The following is a 16,291-nucleotide window of genomic DNA, read 5'->3' as shown; positions in this document are numbered from 1 at the left end:
AATTGGATACTCAAACAAACGCTGTGAAGGTGAAGTTGTCCCTAAACTAGATTGTGAGGTTTATGACGAAGTGGTATGTGGAGCCAATTCCTTGCCACTCAAATCTTAAGAGAGACACACAGCTAACCCAACATTAATTGCTGCTACTCAAGACAGAACAAAGTTAGAAAAAGACGAACAGGTGTGCTCTGCTGAGCTCTGATTATCACCTAGGAAAATCCCTATCTGCCGGTGCTGCGGACATACATTACCAAACTGTCTTCTTAACTGCCAGAACACGATCTGGCGTACCGGAGGCGATGGCTGGTTGCTTCGTCGTCCTCGACCGAAAGGCGAGAGCCGACTACTAGAGCACCCGTACAGGCCAAACACACAACATTCCCGCCCCCACGACAGTGGCCATGGTTAAACGTTCCAATCAGCAACTCGAAAACCGGCGGAAAATTCCACTCCATTGTCGCATCACTACCATTCCACCAAAGGAGATTCTTGGCGCCAATTTCTGCGCTGATTTTGCTACGTCACGGAGCTATGCCCTGAGCAAGCCAATCACAGTTACTATTTTGCAGAAAGCGCGGGAATTTTCCCGCCACAACTGCCTGGGTACACAAGTCATTCCCACGCCTCGCTGGTAGCCCGCCAGAAAGTGTTTTCGCTAAGATTCTGCAAAGTAACGGAACCTCTAGCCCAGCCACTACTTCAGACCCCTCCGGGCGTGTCTTTTGACAATGTCGGCGTCTGCAAAGCATTCACTCGACTTCCTCACACCCGTCGGCTTAACCCTTTCCAGATCAGTGGAGCCCGCCTGTCACCGGACCACCCGGTTGACGAGAGACGCTGCATGGGAAGTCCGCGTGGGAAGGAATAGCAACTTTTCACCGCATGCAATTAGAGACGAAAATCGTAAGATAGAAATATGAGAGGGAGCTCATGCCACCTCTAAAGTGGATAACTGAATGCATAGCAAACCTCATCCCTGAAAAGAAATTGAAAGTGAGTAGCTGAGAAAATGGCTTGCACTGTTTCCAACCTTCTACATCAGTTGCTACTTCATTTATATTTATGACGTAGATGAGAAAAAATGTTATCCATCCCTGTGGATGTTTACTGACGGGAATAGGTTCAGAGATGAGATGGGCACATTTTTAGAAGGACAGGACGCCAGGGTCATTGATGAGGAAGGTGATTTGGACGCGATCTCAGAGCAGCGTTGCGGCCGTGATTATGATAGTGAAGTAGAGGATGAAACAGAGACAGGCACACAGGTCGAGACGGTAGCAGAAGTTTATAATCAAATGAACAAGAGCAGACAGGGGCTAGCTCGGCCACATCAGAGCTCTAGCGCCCAAGTGTCCCACGTTTGAAGAGGATCAAAAAGATGACGTAAACCCAATACTGAGCTTCCTACGATCAATGAAAGAAGAAGCTGACGAACAGCGTAAGAGGGAGAAGGAAGAAGAGGAGAAACAACGTAAGAAGGAGAAGGAAGAAGCTGACGAACAGCGTAAGAGGGAGAAGGAAGAAGAGGAGAAACAACGTAAAAAGGAGAAAGAAGAAGCTGACGAACAACGTAAGAAGGAGAAGGAAGAAGATGAGAAACAGCGTAAAAAGGAGAAAGAAGAAGCTGACGAACAACGTAAGAAGGAGAAGGAAGAAGATGAGAAACAACGTAAGAAGGAGAAGGAAGAAGCTGACGAACAGCGTAAGAAGGACACTCAGGCAATAATTTCGCATATAGGAGAAATTCGAGGGGAATTACTAACAATAAAGAAAGAATGTGGAGAAGTAAAACAAATGTCAATGGCTGCACAAAAAGTAGCAGGCCTAGCCAAAATGGCAGCAACAGGGGCAATGAAAATCGCAAAAGTAACTTCTCAACTCGTACGGCGCTTGCGACGTGCGACACAAGCTCACTCAAAATCCCTAGCGTTCTTAAAAACCCAAGGTAGTATCGCGGTTACGAGTATCACGAAACGAATGAAAGAAGTAGAGAGTCGAATAGCAAAACTAGAGCTAAACGGGCACACGAGTACTGCGCGTTCGGATACCAATGATGGAGTACACAGAATTGTGTCTCCGAGGAAAAGCCCGCCGTGCTCCAGCCCAGTGACAGAGTGCGGAACTAACAATGCATACACAGAAACAGCGAGTAATAGCTCCAATAATTGCAGCCCACTTAGAAGAGTGAATGCTGAATGCAACTCCCAGTGTGATACAGAGGTAGCACATCACAGTTATCAGAAAGATAGATCAGGACACTCAACAGACGTGCAAGTATCGGAAACGAGTGACAACACCAGTGCGAGGATCAGACAGGATTTTGATCACAATCACTTCCTGTCGATACTAAAATTCCAGAAGTTCAAAGAAAATGGAGGGTCGATGCATCCGAAGAGCTGGGTGATGCAGTTTACAAATTCATTACCGTCATCGTGGCCAAGCCTGGCAAAATTAGAATTCATGTGTGGACACATCGAAGGCCAAGCCGCGGAAAGGATGCGGGGTGTGGCAGCGACGTGCCAGACTTATCAGGAATTTGTTGATGCGTTCCTGCGGATCTACTGGTCAAAGGAAACGCAAGACAGGATTAAAGAGGAAATAATATTTTGTCCTGAACTGGAAGTGTCCGGGCAAAGGAGCGCAACCAAATTGTTTGATGATTTACTCAAGAAGAATCAATTTTTAGACAGTCCATACAGCAAGGGAGAAATCATTAAATTCTGCTTTTCCAAATTGACAGTTAGGTACCAACAGACACCTATCGGGAAGTGTGGATCCGACATAGAAGCATTCAAGAGTCTATTGCGCGAACTCGAAGTTGTCTTTGATAAACAAGACGCAAAGGACAGGAAGAACAGGCAAAGTAACAAATACCACGGGCCAGGAAGGGAAGACGACAACAGATCGCATAATCGCACTGGTCAGTTAGGAAACCAGGGTTACGGAAATCAAGGTTACGCAATTCAAGATTATGGAAACCAGAGACACGGAAACCAGAACGTCAGGGAACAGAGTCAATCTAGACAAGGAATCTGGGACAGGAGGAATAACGAACGGCAAAGCGACCGTAACTGGAGAGAGCGAAATCAAGGACAACAGGAGATCCAGGAGATTGAAATTAGACCTGCAAATCCTAATGCACGTCAGAGGAGGGGGAGTCTGACAAGGGATTGGCGCTAGTCCATAGGACTCCACCACATCTCTCACATAAAGAAGTTCGTGGAATAATAGTAGTTTAAGTGGTGTACATAGTAGAATAGGCAAATATATGAACCTTTCTTCGGGGAACAATAATCGTTGCATTAATAGATTAAGACTGTTAATGTATTAACACGCTGCTTTTTCTCGCATAAGAATTTACTGCTGCTAACTTTTTTTTTTATGTTCACGATCTCCACTGTCGATGCGATAGGAGACTCTACCTTTCCATGAGCAATGTTTTAGTCCTTTCCTGTCTGGTGTCCATGTTGAGGGATAATGACGAGTGAGGAGATGTCGCACAAACGGGCGCATACAAGAACGTGCTCTAAGAAGCGTTCTGAGAAGTCGTGATACGCTCCATAGCGGCCACAACCAGTTCGTGAGACGTTCATACTAATGCTTGCAGGCACGCGTCAGTGCACTGCAAGATTGTGGTATATTGCGTGATTTCGAGGATGAACATGGGCAGTATAGTTTTTACAGTGATGCGCCAGCATCGTTGCCTTGCAAGTCGGGGTGAACCAGTGAGCGTTTGACTCCAGTGGTGCCCTAGACGGTAGAAATGCGGGCATAAAGCCTACCATGCCAATGTGCTGGTTGGGGATTTAGCGTGCTGCTTGTGACTGTCACAGATGAATAACCAAGGAATTATACTTGGAGATTCGTGACATACTGTGTAGCTGGTGTGTGGTGGGCGACGGAATCCTCAACAGGAACCAGTCCTGGCTTGGTCATATTACACTGCCTCTGGAAAGGTGTGCTTGGATAGCGAGTACCGCATAACATAGAAAAAGAAGTTGGAACTATAAATTTATTGTCTTGTATAGCCATGGCTAACCTAGTCTCCGGAGTTTCAGAGAGACGTAAAGAAAACTCGGAGGTTATGTCGTATGGCGTGCACATCACTGTCGTCAATAGCGGCGAGCAGCGAGACATCTCAACGTAACAGGAATTATGTAAGAGTATTGTATAAGGTAAACAAACAAAAAAAAAAGGTACGATATACTAGGATAAGTTAAACTGTAGGATTTAACAATAACTAGATTAATATTGTGGGGGTTTTCTACCACAAGTGTTTGGCGCCCGCCTGTTGGGATGTTATTTTTCAGGTCATCAAATCACAGACCCAAGATCGAGGGACTACCGGCGAGCGAACCTAGAATAGTTGCTTCTTCTTTATAAGCTCAGTAAAACTTCGACCTGCATAATAACATAATTTATTCAAAAGACATAGAATGTAGATCGTTGGCAAATGGTAGTTAATTCTTGAGCATGTCTACTGTCGATCTATATAATTAATAGTAATATTAGTGTGGGCCCGCACATTTAGCTGTTCATCCAGTGTAGCGTCACACACCATGTACAGTAGTGAGACCGGTCTCTTCACAAAGATCAAGATAAATTATTTCCATGTCTAAATTTGATACACCAAGATTTTGTTAAAATGATAGCCATAGATTAATAACTATAAAAGTAAAATAAGAGTGTCTGAAATGACAGATCATCTAAGTGTCATTATGTAAATTTATTATAACATAGAAGGTCATGGGAAAAAGTTAGGCATAAGATTTTTGTCAGAACTGTGCAGATGACGGGTATCGTGGCAATGCAGAGGCCAGCCAGCGCAAAAACAAGAGGTCTTCAGCTACCTGCAAGAAGGCGAGCGTCCGGTCCTGCAAGCTGGCAGTCACCGGGCCGTATACCTGCGGGATTAGGCGGGATCCTCGCCGGGCCACAAGCGAAAGTGAGGCTGGCCGTTGACACTGACACGCGACCCACACGCGACAGCCTGCTACCTCTCTGGACGCGGCAGCCGTTTGGAGGGATTCCCTGCGGCAGACCACGTTGTCGTGAGTACACGAAGAAGATCACATATCGTATCAGAACCTGCGCCTCATGTGCCTCAGGACAGAAAGGGACGCTATATACTCACCTGTTTGGGTTTTTACAACTCACCAGCATTGGCTGATCTGCATACACAAAGCAGTATCGTGCCACACACTCTAACAAATGAATGGTCTCATTTCTAACTTCTCCTCTCTATTAGAGAGCAGTTTTAGCAATCGTCGCTCCTAGTTCGATCCTGTATGGATGACCTCACACACTTGTGGAGTCACTCCACGTGCCATCATCCCTCATTGAACTGCAATATTGGGAAACGTAAAGTACTGTCCAGCGAGAGAAGAGACCTAGACTAGTGATGTATTCCAACCTCAGAGACAATTAATCGACGTGAGGAGAGCCTATCACTGTGTCTTCCTACCGTACTGCCGTGATCATATGCGTGGGTCTTGGTGCAATCTCAACAGAGTACTGCAGATGCTCCAGCACACCCTATTGCCGTTGCAACAACGTAGCAACAACACCCGATGTTTAGCCCTATGTGATGTCAGTACTGTGGAATTTGTGAAGTGCTTCGAATATTTCTAACAATGTGATTTAGTGCCTCATTCTGAGCACAGTCGTGAACTTTGTGCAATGTGCACGCACAACTTGATGCCCCATGAACCTTGTTTTTTTTCTTAAATTTCTTTCTCTTGTGTTGTTTTTGTAATGTATGTTTTACCTTGTATGTGTTTTTGTGTTTTACACTGCAATTCTTATTACAAATTACTGTATTGTTCTCCACACCATGTTTTTTTTGTATTTTGTATTTATTGTTGTGTGTATGCAAACAGTGTGCCTGAAGTCCACATAAACTGAAGCAGATACCACCACTGTCATTGTGAATGGACCATCAGTTCAGGGAACATTTTGTAAAGGTTATTCTTGCTGCAGGGAGACAGAATGAATCGGAGGTTGTAATTAGATTCTGAAAGCTCGCAAAGAGATTGTTAACTTAAATAGTATCATGTGTGAGTGAGTTCAGGTTAGTTTAATGATTAAAATTGTTGTAACATCTTGGGAATTTAATTGCGAAGCACTCCAACTCCGATTGTAAAGAATAAATTGATCCATATTTGGCTCACATGCCCGGGCCATATTTAGAGAGTGAATGTCTGTGTGCATCGGTGTTTGGAAGGGGCTCCCTGGGTATGGATGTGTGATGTGAGTGTTAGTGTTCCATATTAAGAAGGTGAAGTTGGCTACATCATAAATAATCCTCCCTCTATGAGCTTCATTTTTCAGTTGCAGTGATTTTCTTTATAGAGTGCAGCATGTGCGGCCAGTTTGCGAGATTGTTCTTGGGCGATTGACTCACTACCTTGCTCCTAAGTGAGCCAACCGCTCACCAATTACAATCTAAAATGGCGTAGGGGCTATGAGAGGTGGCGTGAGCCCCCTCTCATATTTCTATCTTACGATTTTCCTCTCTAATTGCATGCGGTGAAAAGTCGCTATTCCTTCACACGCAGACTTCACACGCAGCGTCACTCGTCACCCGGGTGGTCCGGTGACAGGCGGGCTCCGCTGATCTGGAAAGGGTTAAGCCGACGGGTGTGAGGAAGTCGAGTGAATGCTTTGCAGACGACGACATTGTCAAAAGACACGCCCGGAGGGTCTGAAGTAGCGGCTGGGCTAGAGGTTCCGTTACTTCGCAGAATCTTAGCGAAAATACTTTCTGGCGGGCTACCAGCGAGGCGTGGGAATGACTTGTGTACCCAGGCAGTTGTGGCGGGAAAATTCCCGCGCTTTCTGCAAAATAGTAACTGTGATTGGCTTGCTCAGGGTATAGCTCCGTGACGTAGCAAAATCAGCGCAGAAATTGGCGCCAAGAATCTCCTTTGGTGGAATGGTAGTGCTCCGGCAATAGAGTAGAATTTTCCGCCAATTTTCGAGTTGCTGATTGGAACGTTTAACCACGGCCACTGTCGTGGGGGTGGGAATGTTGTGTGTTCGGCCTGTACGGGTGCTCTAAGTAGTCGGCTCTCGCCTTTCGGTCGAGGACGTCGAAGCAACCAGCCATTGCCTCCGGTACGCCAGATCGTGTTCTGGCAGTTAAGAAGACAGTTTGGTAATGTATGTCCGCAGCACCGGCAGATAGGGATTTTCCTAGGTGATAATCAGAGCTCAGCAGAGCGCACCTGATCGTCTTTTTCTAACTTTGTTCTGTCTTGAGTAGCAGCAATTAATGTTGGGTTAGCTGTGTGTCTCTCTTAAGATTTGAGTGGCAAGGAATTGGCTCCACATACCACTTCGTCATAAACCTCACAATCTAGTTTAGGGACAACTTCACCTTCACAGCGTTTGTTTGAGTATCCAATTTGAGCCAATTTGATGTATTATAAATGTTTCATGTGTTTTTGTTTATTACTTTGTGTTTAGTCTTAATAAATCGTATTGTTATTTTGGCCAGAACTTTCATTCTGTTAATCGGTAAAGCAACCCATCATTTCTCACTACGTTAATGAAACCTTCCTTTATTTAACTTATTTATCAAATTAAATTATTGCAGGTGCCAAACTCTTTTCTACTCCACTTGCAGGGTTGATTACAGTCAGTTCGCGTATATTTTTTAATCCTTGTGCAACAGCAAAAGTCGGAGTTAGAATAGGGGGGGGGGGGGGCTTAGAGCATCATTTACGTATGTAGATTCTAGAGTTTAGTGTTAAATACACTGCTAGCCCCGGCACCTCGCAAGCTCTGCGGTAAAAAGGTCGAATTAACTTTGTAACATCTTTGGGGTCATGTATCAAACTATAAGAACAAAAGAGGTGGAGCAGGGTTGAGAGATCGAGTAGCAGAACAAGACGGCGGCTCTGGGGTACTGGTAACATCTTTGGAAATCAATGATTGAACTACGAGAACAAAGGTATGAAACTGTTCGGCACAACCCTTTCAGTTATTGAGTCCAAATATGCTGCATTTCGTTGTGAATTTTTTGTCTGTATGCAATACTTAGTGTTTCAACGGAGTTTATAAAGAGCGTGTCTGTGCTTTTTACATTCATCAAATTCTTCGTCAGCCCACATGTTTGGCTCCAGATGTCAATTTTACAGACTTAAAGCTTCAAAGCTTTTCCTCGCTATTGGTCGTCCGTTCTAATGACTATATTTCCGATTGAACATTTATTTCCATATCCACAGTGAAAGATGAAATTAACGCTGATAACCCTGTGTCAAAGGATGTAACAGAGATGAAGGCCATAAGACGGCGTCTAGCTAGTACTACATAGTATGTTTAGCTTTTTAACTGGAAGAAAGCGCAAAAATCTAACAAATACCAGTGTGCTTACTGGTTGTTTAAACACCCGTAGATATGGTCTAACGCTTTCACTTTTTCGTACATTGTCGAAAGCCCGTGTTACATGTTGCATGTAGTGTGACCGATCGACTGTACCCCAACTTGGTTATTGTTGTTGTGGTCTACAGTCCAGAGACTGGTTTGATGCAGCTCTCCATGCTACTCTATCCTGTGCAAGCTTCTTCGTCTCCCAGTACTTACTGCAACCTACATCCTTCTGAATCTGCTTAGTGTATTTATCTCTTGGTCTCCCTCTACGATTTTTACCCAGCACGCTGCCCACCAATGCTAAATTTGTGATCCCTTGATGCCTCAGAACATGTCCTACCAACCGGTCCCTTCTTCTAGTCAAGTTGTGCCACAAACGCCTCTCCATCCCAATTCTATCCAATACCTCCTCATTAGTTATGTTATCTACCCATCTAATCTTCAGCATTCTTCTATAGCACTACATTTCGAAAGCTTCTATTCTCTTCTTGTCCAAAGTATTTATCGTCCATGTTTCCCTTCCATACAAGGCTACACTCCATACAAATACTTTCAGAAACGACTTCCTGACGCTCAAAGCTATACTCGATGTTAACAATTTTCTCTTCTTCAGAAACGCTTTCCTTGACATTGCCAGTCCACATTTTATATCCTCGCTATTTCAGCCATCATCAGTTATTTTGCTCCCCAAATAGCAAGACTCCTTTACTACTTTAAGTGTCTCATTTCCTGGTCTAATTCCCTCAGCATCACCCGACTTAGTCCGACTACATTCCATTATCCTCGTTTTGCTTTTGTTTATGTTCATCTTATATCCTCCTTCCAGGATACTGTCCATTCCGTTCAACTGCTCTTCCAAGTCCTTTGCTGCCACTGACAGAATTACAATGTCATCGGCGAACCTCAAAGTTTTTATTTCTTCTCTATGGATTTTAATACCTACACCGAATTTTTCTTTTGTTTCCTTTACTGCTTGCTCAATATACAAATTGAATAACATCGGGGAGAGGCTACAATCCTGTCTCACTCCCTTCCCAACCACCGCTTCCCTTTGATGTCCCTCGACTCTTATATCTGCCATCTGGTTTCTGTACAAATTGTAAATAGCCTTTCGCTCCCTGTATTTTACCCCGCCACCTTTAGAATTTGAAAGAGAGTATTCCAGTCATCATTGTCAAAAGCTTTCTCTAAGTCTACAAATGCTAGAAACGTAGGTTTGCCTTTCCTTAATCTTTCTTCTAAGATAAGTCGTAGGGTCAGTATTGCCTCACGTGTTCCAACATTTATACGGAATCCAAACTGATCTTCCCCGAAGTCGGATTCTATCAGTTTTTCCATTCGTCTGTAAAGAATTCGCGTTAGTATTTTGCAGCTGTGACTTATTAAACTGATAGTTCGGTAATTTCACATCTGTAAACACCTGCTTTCTTTGGGATTGGAGTTATTATATTCTTCTTGAAGTCTGAGGGTATTTCGCCTGTCTCATACAACTTGCTCACCAAGTGGTAGAGTTTTGTCATGACTGGCTCTCCCAAAGCTGTCAGCAGTTCTAATGGTATGTTGTCTACTCCCGGGACCTTGTTTCGACTCAGGTCTTTCAGTGCTCTGTCAAACTCTTCACGCAGTATCATATCTCTCATTTCACCTTCATCTAAATCCTCTTCCATATACGTAATATTGTCCTCAAGTACATCGCCCTTGTATAGACCCTCTGTATACTCCTTCCACCTTTCTGCTTTCCCTTCTTTGCTTGGATCTGGGTTTCCATCTAAGCTCTTGATATTCATACAAGTAGTTCTTTTGTTCTCCAAAGGTCTCTTTAATTTTCCTGTAGGCAGTATCTATCTTACCCCTAATGAGATAAGCCTCTACATCCTTACGTTTGTCCTCTAGCCATACCTGCTTAGCGATTTTGATCTTCCTGTCGATCACATTTTTGAGACGTTTGTATTCCTTTTTGCTTGCTCCATTTACTGCATTTTTATATTTTCTCCTTTCATCAATTAAATTCAATATTTCTTCTGTTACCCAAGGATTTCTACTAGCCCTCGTCTTTTTACCTACTTGATCGTCTGCTGCCTTCACTACTTCATGCCTCAGAGCTACCCATACTTCTTCTACTGTATTTCTTTCCCCCATTCCTGTCAATTGTTCCCTTATGGTCTCTCTGAAACTCTGTACTACTTCTGGTTTAGTCAGTTTATCCAGGTCCCATTTCCTTAAATTCCCACCTTTTTGTAATTTCTTCAGTTTTAATCTACAGTTCATAACCAATAGATTGTGGTCAAAGTCCACATCTGCCCCAGGAAATGTCTTACAATTTAAAACCTGGTTCCTAAATCTCTATCTTACCATTATATAATCTATCTGATACCTTCTAGTATCTCCAGGATTCTTCCATGTACGTTGTTGTTGTGGTCTTCAGTCCTGAGACTGGTTTGATGCAGCTCTCCATGCTACTCTACCCTGTGCAAACTTCTTCATCTCCCAGTACCTACTGCAACATACATCCTTCTGTATCTGTTTGGTGTATTCATCTCTTGGTCTCCCTCTACGATTTTTACGCTCCACGCTGCCCTCCAATACTAAATTGGTGATCCCTTGATGCCTGAGAACATGTCCTACCAACCGATCCCTACTTCTAGTCAAGTTATGCCACAAACGTCTCTTCTCCCCAATCCTATTCAGTACTTTCTCATTAGTTATGTGATCTACCCATCTAATCTTCAGCATTCTTCTGTAGCACTACATTTCGAAAGCTTCTATTCTCTTCTTGTCCTAACTATTTATCGTCCATGTTTCACTTCCATACATGGCTACACTCCATACAAATACTTTCAGAAACTACTTCCTGACACTTAAATCTATACTCGATGTTAACAATTTTCTCTTCTTCAGAAATGCTTTCCTTGCCATTGCCAGCCTACATTCTATATCCTCTCGACTTCGACCTTCATCAGTTATTTTTCTCCCCAAATAACAAAACTCCTTTACGACTTTAAGTGTCTCATTTCCTAATCTAATTCCCTCAGCATCACCCGACTTAATTCTAGATTCCATTATCCTCGTTTTGCTTTTGTTTATGTTCATCTTATACCCTCCTTTCAAGACACTGTCCATTCTGTTCAACTGCTCTTCCAAGTCCTTTGCTGTCTCTGACAGAATTACAATGTCATCGGCGAACTTCAAAGTTTTTATTTCTTCTCCATGGATTTTAATACCTACTCCGAATTTTTCTTTTGATTCCTTCACTGCTTGCTCAATATAGAGATTGAATAACATCGGGGAGAAGCTACAACCCTGTCTCACTCCCTTCCCAACCACTGCTTCCCTTTGATGTCCCTCGACTCTTATAACTGCCATCTGGTTTCTGTACAAATTGTAAATAGCCTTTCGCTCCCTGTATTTTACCCCTCCCACCTTCAGAATTTGAAAGAGAGTATTCCAGTCAACATTGGCATAAGATTTCTCTAAGTCTACAAATGCTAGAAACGTAGGTTTGCCTTTCCTTAATCTAACTTCTAAGATAAGTCTTAGGGTCAGTATTGCCTCACGTGTTCCGATATTTCTACGGAATCCAAACTGATCTTCCCCGAGGTCGGATTCTACTAGTTTTTCCATTCGTCTGTATAGAATTCGCGTTAGTATTTTGCAGCCGTGACTTATTAAACTGATAGTTCGGTAATTTTCACATCTGTCAACACCTGCTTTCTTTGGGATTGGAATTATTATATTCTTCTTGAAGTCTGAGGGTATTTCGCCTGTCTCATACATCTTGCTCACCAGATGGTAGAGTTTTGTCAGGACTGGCTCTCCCAAGGCTGTCAGTAGTTCTAATGGAATGTTGTCTATTCCTGGGGCCTTGTTTCTACTCAGGTGTTTCAGTGCTCTGTCAAACTCTTCACGCAGTATGATATCTCCATTTCTTCTTCATCTACATCTTCTTCCATTTCCATAATATTGTCCTCAAGTACATCGCCCTTGTATAGACCCTCTATATACTCCTGCCACCTTTCTGCTTTCCTTTCTTTGCTTAGAACTGGGTTTCCATCTGAGCTCTTGACATTCATACAAGTGATTCTCTTTTCTCCAAAGGTCTCTTTAATTTTCCCTTAGGCAGTATCTATCTTACCCCTAGTCAGATAAGCCTCAACATCCTTACATTTATCCTCTAGTCATCCTTGCTTAGCCATTTTGCACTTCGTGTCGATCTCATTTTTGAGACGTATGTATTCCTTTTTGCCTGCTTCATTTACTGCATTTTTATATTTTCTCCTTTCATCAATTAAATTCAATATTTCTTCTGTTACCCAAGGATTTCTACTAGCCCTCGTCTTTTTACCTACTTGATCCTCTGCTACATTCACTACTTCATCCCTCAAAGCTACCCATTCTTCTTCCACTGTATTCCTTTCTCCCATTATTGTCAATTGTTCCCTTATGCTCTCCCTGAAACTCTCTACAACCTCTGGTTTAGTCAGTTTATCCAGGTCCCATCTCCTTAAATTCCCACCTTTTTGTAGTTTCTACAGTTTTAATCTACAGTTCATAACCAACAGATTATGGTGAGAGTCCACATCTGTTCCTGGAAATGTCTTACAATTTAAAACCTGGTTCCTAAGTCTCTGTCTTAGCATTATATAATCTATCTGAAACCTGTCAGTATCTCCAGGCTTCTTCCATGTATACAAACTTCTTTCATGATTCTTGAACCAAGTGTTAGCTATAATTAAGTTATGCTCTGTGCAAAATTCTACCAGGCGGCTTCCTCTTTCTTTTCTTAGCCCCAATCCATATTCACCTACTACGTTTCCTTCTCTCCCTTTTCCTTCTGACGAATTTCAGTCACCCATGACTATTAAATTTACGTCTCCCTTCACTACCTGAATAATTTCTTTTATTTCATCATACATTTCTTCAATTTCTTCGTCATCTGCAGAGCTAGTCGGCATATAAACATGTACTAGTGTCGTAAGCGTGGGCTTCGTATCTATCTTGGCCACAATAATGCGTTCACTATGCTGTTTGTAGTAGATTACCCGCATTCCTATTTTCCTATTCATTATTAAATCTACCCCTGCATTACCCCTATTTGATTTTGTGTTTATAACCCTGTAGTTACCTGACCAGAAGTCTTGTTCCTCCTGCCACCGAACTTCACTAATTCCCACTATATCTAACTTTAACCTATTTCCCTTTTTAAATTTTCTAACCTACCTGCCCGATTAAGGGATCTGACATTCCACGTTCCGATCCGTAGAACGCCAGTTTTCTTTCTCCTGATAATGACATCGTCTTGAGTAGTCCCCGCCCGGAGATCCGAATGGGGGACTATTTTACCTCCGGCATATTTTACCCAAGAGGATGCCATCATCATTTAACCATACAGTAAAGCTGCATGCCCTCGGGAAAAATTACGGCTGTTGTTTCCCCTTGCTTTCAACTGTTCGCAGTACCAGCACAGCAAGGCCGTTTTGGATAGTGTTACAAGGCCAGATCAGTCAATCATCCAGACTGTTGCCCCTGCAACTACTGAAAAGGCTGCTGCCCCTCTTCAGGAACCACACGTTTGTCCGGCCTCTCAACAGATACCCCTCCGTTGTGGTTGCACCTACGGTACGGCTATCTGTATCGCTGAGACACGCAAGCCTCCCCACCAACAGCAAGGTCCATGGTTCATGGTATACAACCTTCTTTTATGATTCTTGAACCAAGTGTTAGGTATTATTATGTTATGCTGTGTGCAAAATTCTACCAGGCGGCGTCCTCTTTCATTTCTTACCCCCCAATCCATATTCACCTACTATGTTTCCTACCCTCCCTTTTCCTACTCTCGAATTCCAGTCACCCATCACTATTAAATTCTCGTCTCCCTTCACTACCTGAATAATTTCTTTTATCTCCTCATACATTTCACTAATTTCTTCATCATCTGCAGAGCTAGTTGGCATGTAAACTTGTACTACTGCAGTAGGCGTGGGCTTCGTGTCTATCTTGACCACAATAATGCGTTCACTATGCTGTTTGTAGTAGCTCACCCGCACTCCTATTTTTTGTTCATTATTAAAGCTACTCCTGCATTACCCCTATTTGATTTTGTATTTATAACCCTGTATTCACCTGTCCAAAAGTCTTGTTCTTCCTGCCACCGAACTTCACTTATTCACACTATGTCTAACTTTAACCTATCCATTTCCCTTTTTAAACTTTTTAACCTGCCTGGCCGATTAAGGGATTTGACATTCCCCGCCCCGATCCGTAGAACGCCAGTTTTCTTTCTCCTGATAACGACGTCCTCCTGAGTAGTCCCCGCCCGGAGATCCGAATGGGGGACTATTTTACCTCCGGAATATTTTACCCAAGAGGACGCCATTATCATTGAAGCATACAGTGAAGCTGCATGCCCTCGGGAAAAATTACGGCTGTGGTTTCCCCTTGCTTTCAGCCGTTCGCAGTACCAATCCAACTCATGTTTTAGTGTTTTCGAAAGTCTAGCAGTACGAGGGAGGGCGTGGAGTAGCATCACTTCACGCAGTCTTCCTGGTCGTTGTTCTTGGAGTGCATATGCAAGACGTCTCAGTTGAAAACAGTAAATGTCGTAAGTGACGGTTACACCTCGGGGAAGAAATTCGTTGTACACCACAGCTTCGCTGTTATACATTATCTTTTGTGGATGCGCGCAGGTCTTTGTACCGGGAGCTGCTGCTTTGTTTCGGCTCAAGTATTCCTTTCTATTCCTTATGTTAGCATAAAAACAACATTTCTCTTCACCAGTAACGATACAGGATGGGAAGAGTCGCTGTTGTTCACGAGTCAGTTGATGAGCAAGTGGAGACACTGGTTTTTCTTTACTTTGGCTTAGAGCATGCGTTGCGCATGAAACCGATTTTTTAACCTTACCCACTGCATGCAAAAATCGCACGATGGTGAAATGATCATAATTCTTCACATTTGCTAGTTCTCGAGTACACTGGCGAGGATCATTCTGAATTACTGCGTTTAAACGATCTTCATCATACCGAGAAGGTTTTCTTGAACGCGGAGAGTCACTAAAGTTAAAACGATCCTCCTTCAAATTAGAAAGCCATTTTCTTGCTGTGCTCCTTCCAATGGTATTATTCCCGTAAGTGGCCCAAATGTTTCTGCCTGCCTCCATTGTGGTCACCCTTCTATTGAATTCAAACATCAGAACATGTCTGAAACGTTCCGTTTTCTCCTCTTGGCACTCCATATTCTAGCGTCCAGCGCTGCAGTTGACAAAATGACAGTAGTGAACTATAAAAAAAGCGGTAAACAAACCCCTAGGAAAAAGCAAAACAAAAACGCTATGAACTTATGCACCAACCTAACACTACTGGTATTTTCCATCTGTCATTGTCGTGCATGATTTAGTGATTAGAGACGAACGTTTTCTAGCGATGTCTTTTCAGTGCTTGATGGCACAAGACACCGAAACCTAGTAACACTTCTATGGTACACTATCGACTCACGATTCCAATATGTGTGTGTAAAACATGTCTTTATATGCAACGAAATTTTGCAACTGATAACATCCTTACGAATAACACAGTGTTAGTCAGCTGCAATTGTCGTTTAAAATTAAAAATAAAATTTTGTTGATTTAACTTCTTACATTTGTTATACACTGTGAACCGAACTTAATGGACAACATTTCAGAGGTTACTGAGGGGTATTTTTGTAGAAGGGACCCGTGGTCTGCGCTGGCTCGTTACAGAGTAATTGTATTTAGTGTGATTTTTTATTCCCATTGAGAACTGTATCTGTATTACACTGATAATAGCGTGCAAATGTCAACGGTGTGTGCTTTTAATCTTGGCTGGAAAACTAATTTGTTCAATTTACTGACGGTACTTGCCGTTAACAAACTTGATGCCTACTTTACACTTCGTCCTCAAGC

This window comes from Schistocerca serialis, chromosome 1 (genome assembly GCF_023864345.2).
Source record: "Schistocerca serialis cubense isolate TAMUIC-IGC-003099 chromosome 1, iqSchSeri2.2, whole genome shotgun sequence".
NCBI classification, from domain to species: domain Eukaryota; kingdom Metazoa; phylum Arthropoda; class Insecta; order Orthoptera; family Acrididae; genus Schistocerca; species Schistocerca serialis.
This window is presented reverse-complemented; position numbering follows the sequence as displayed.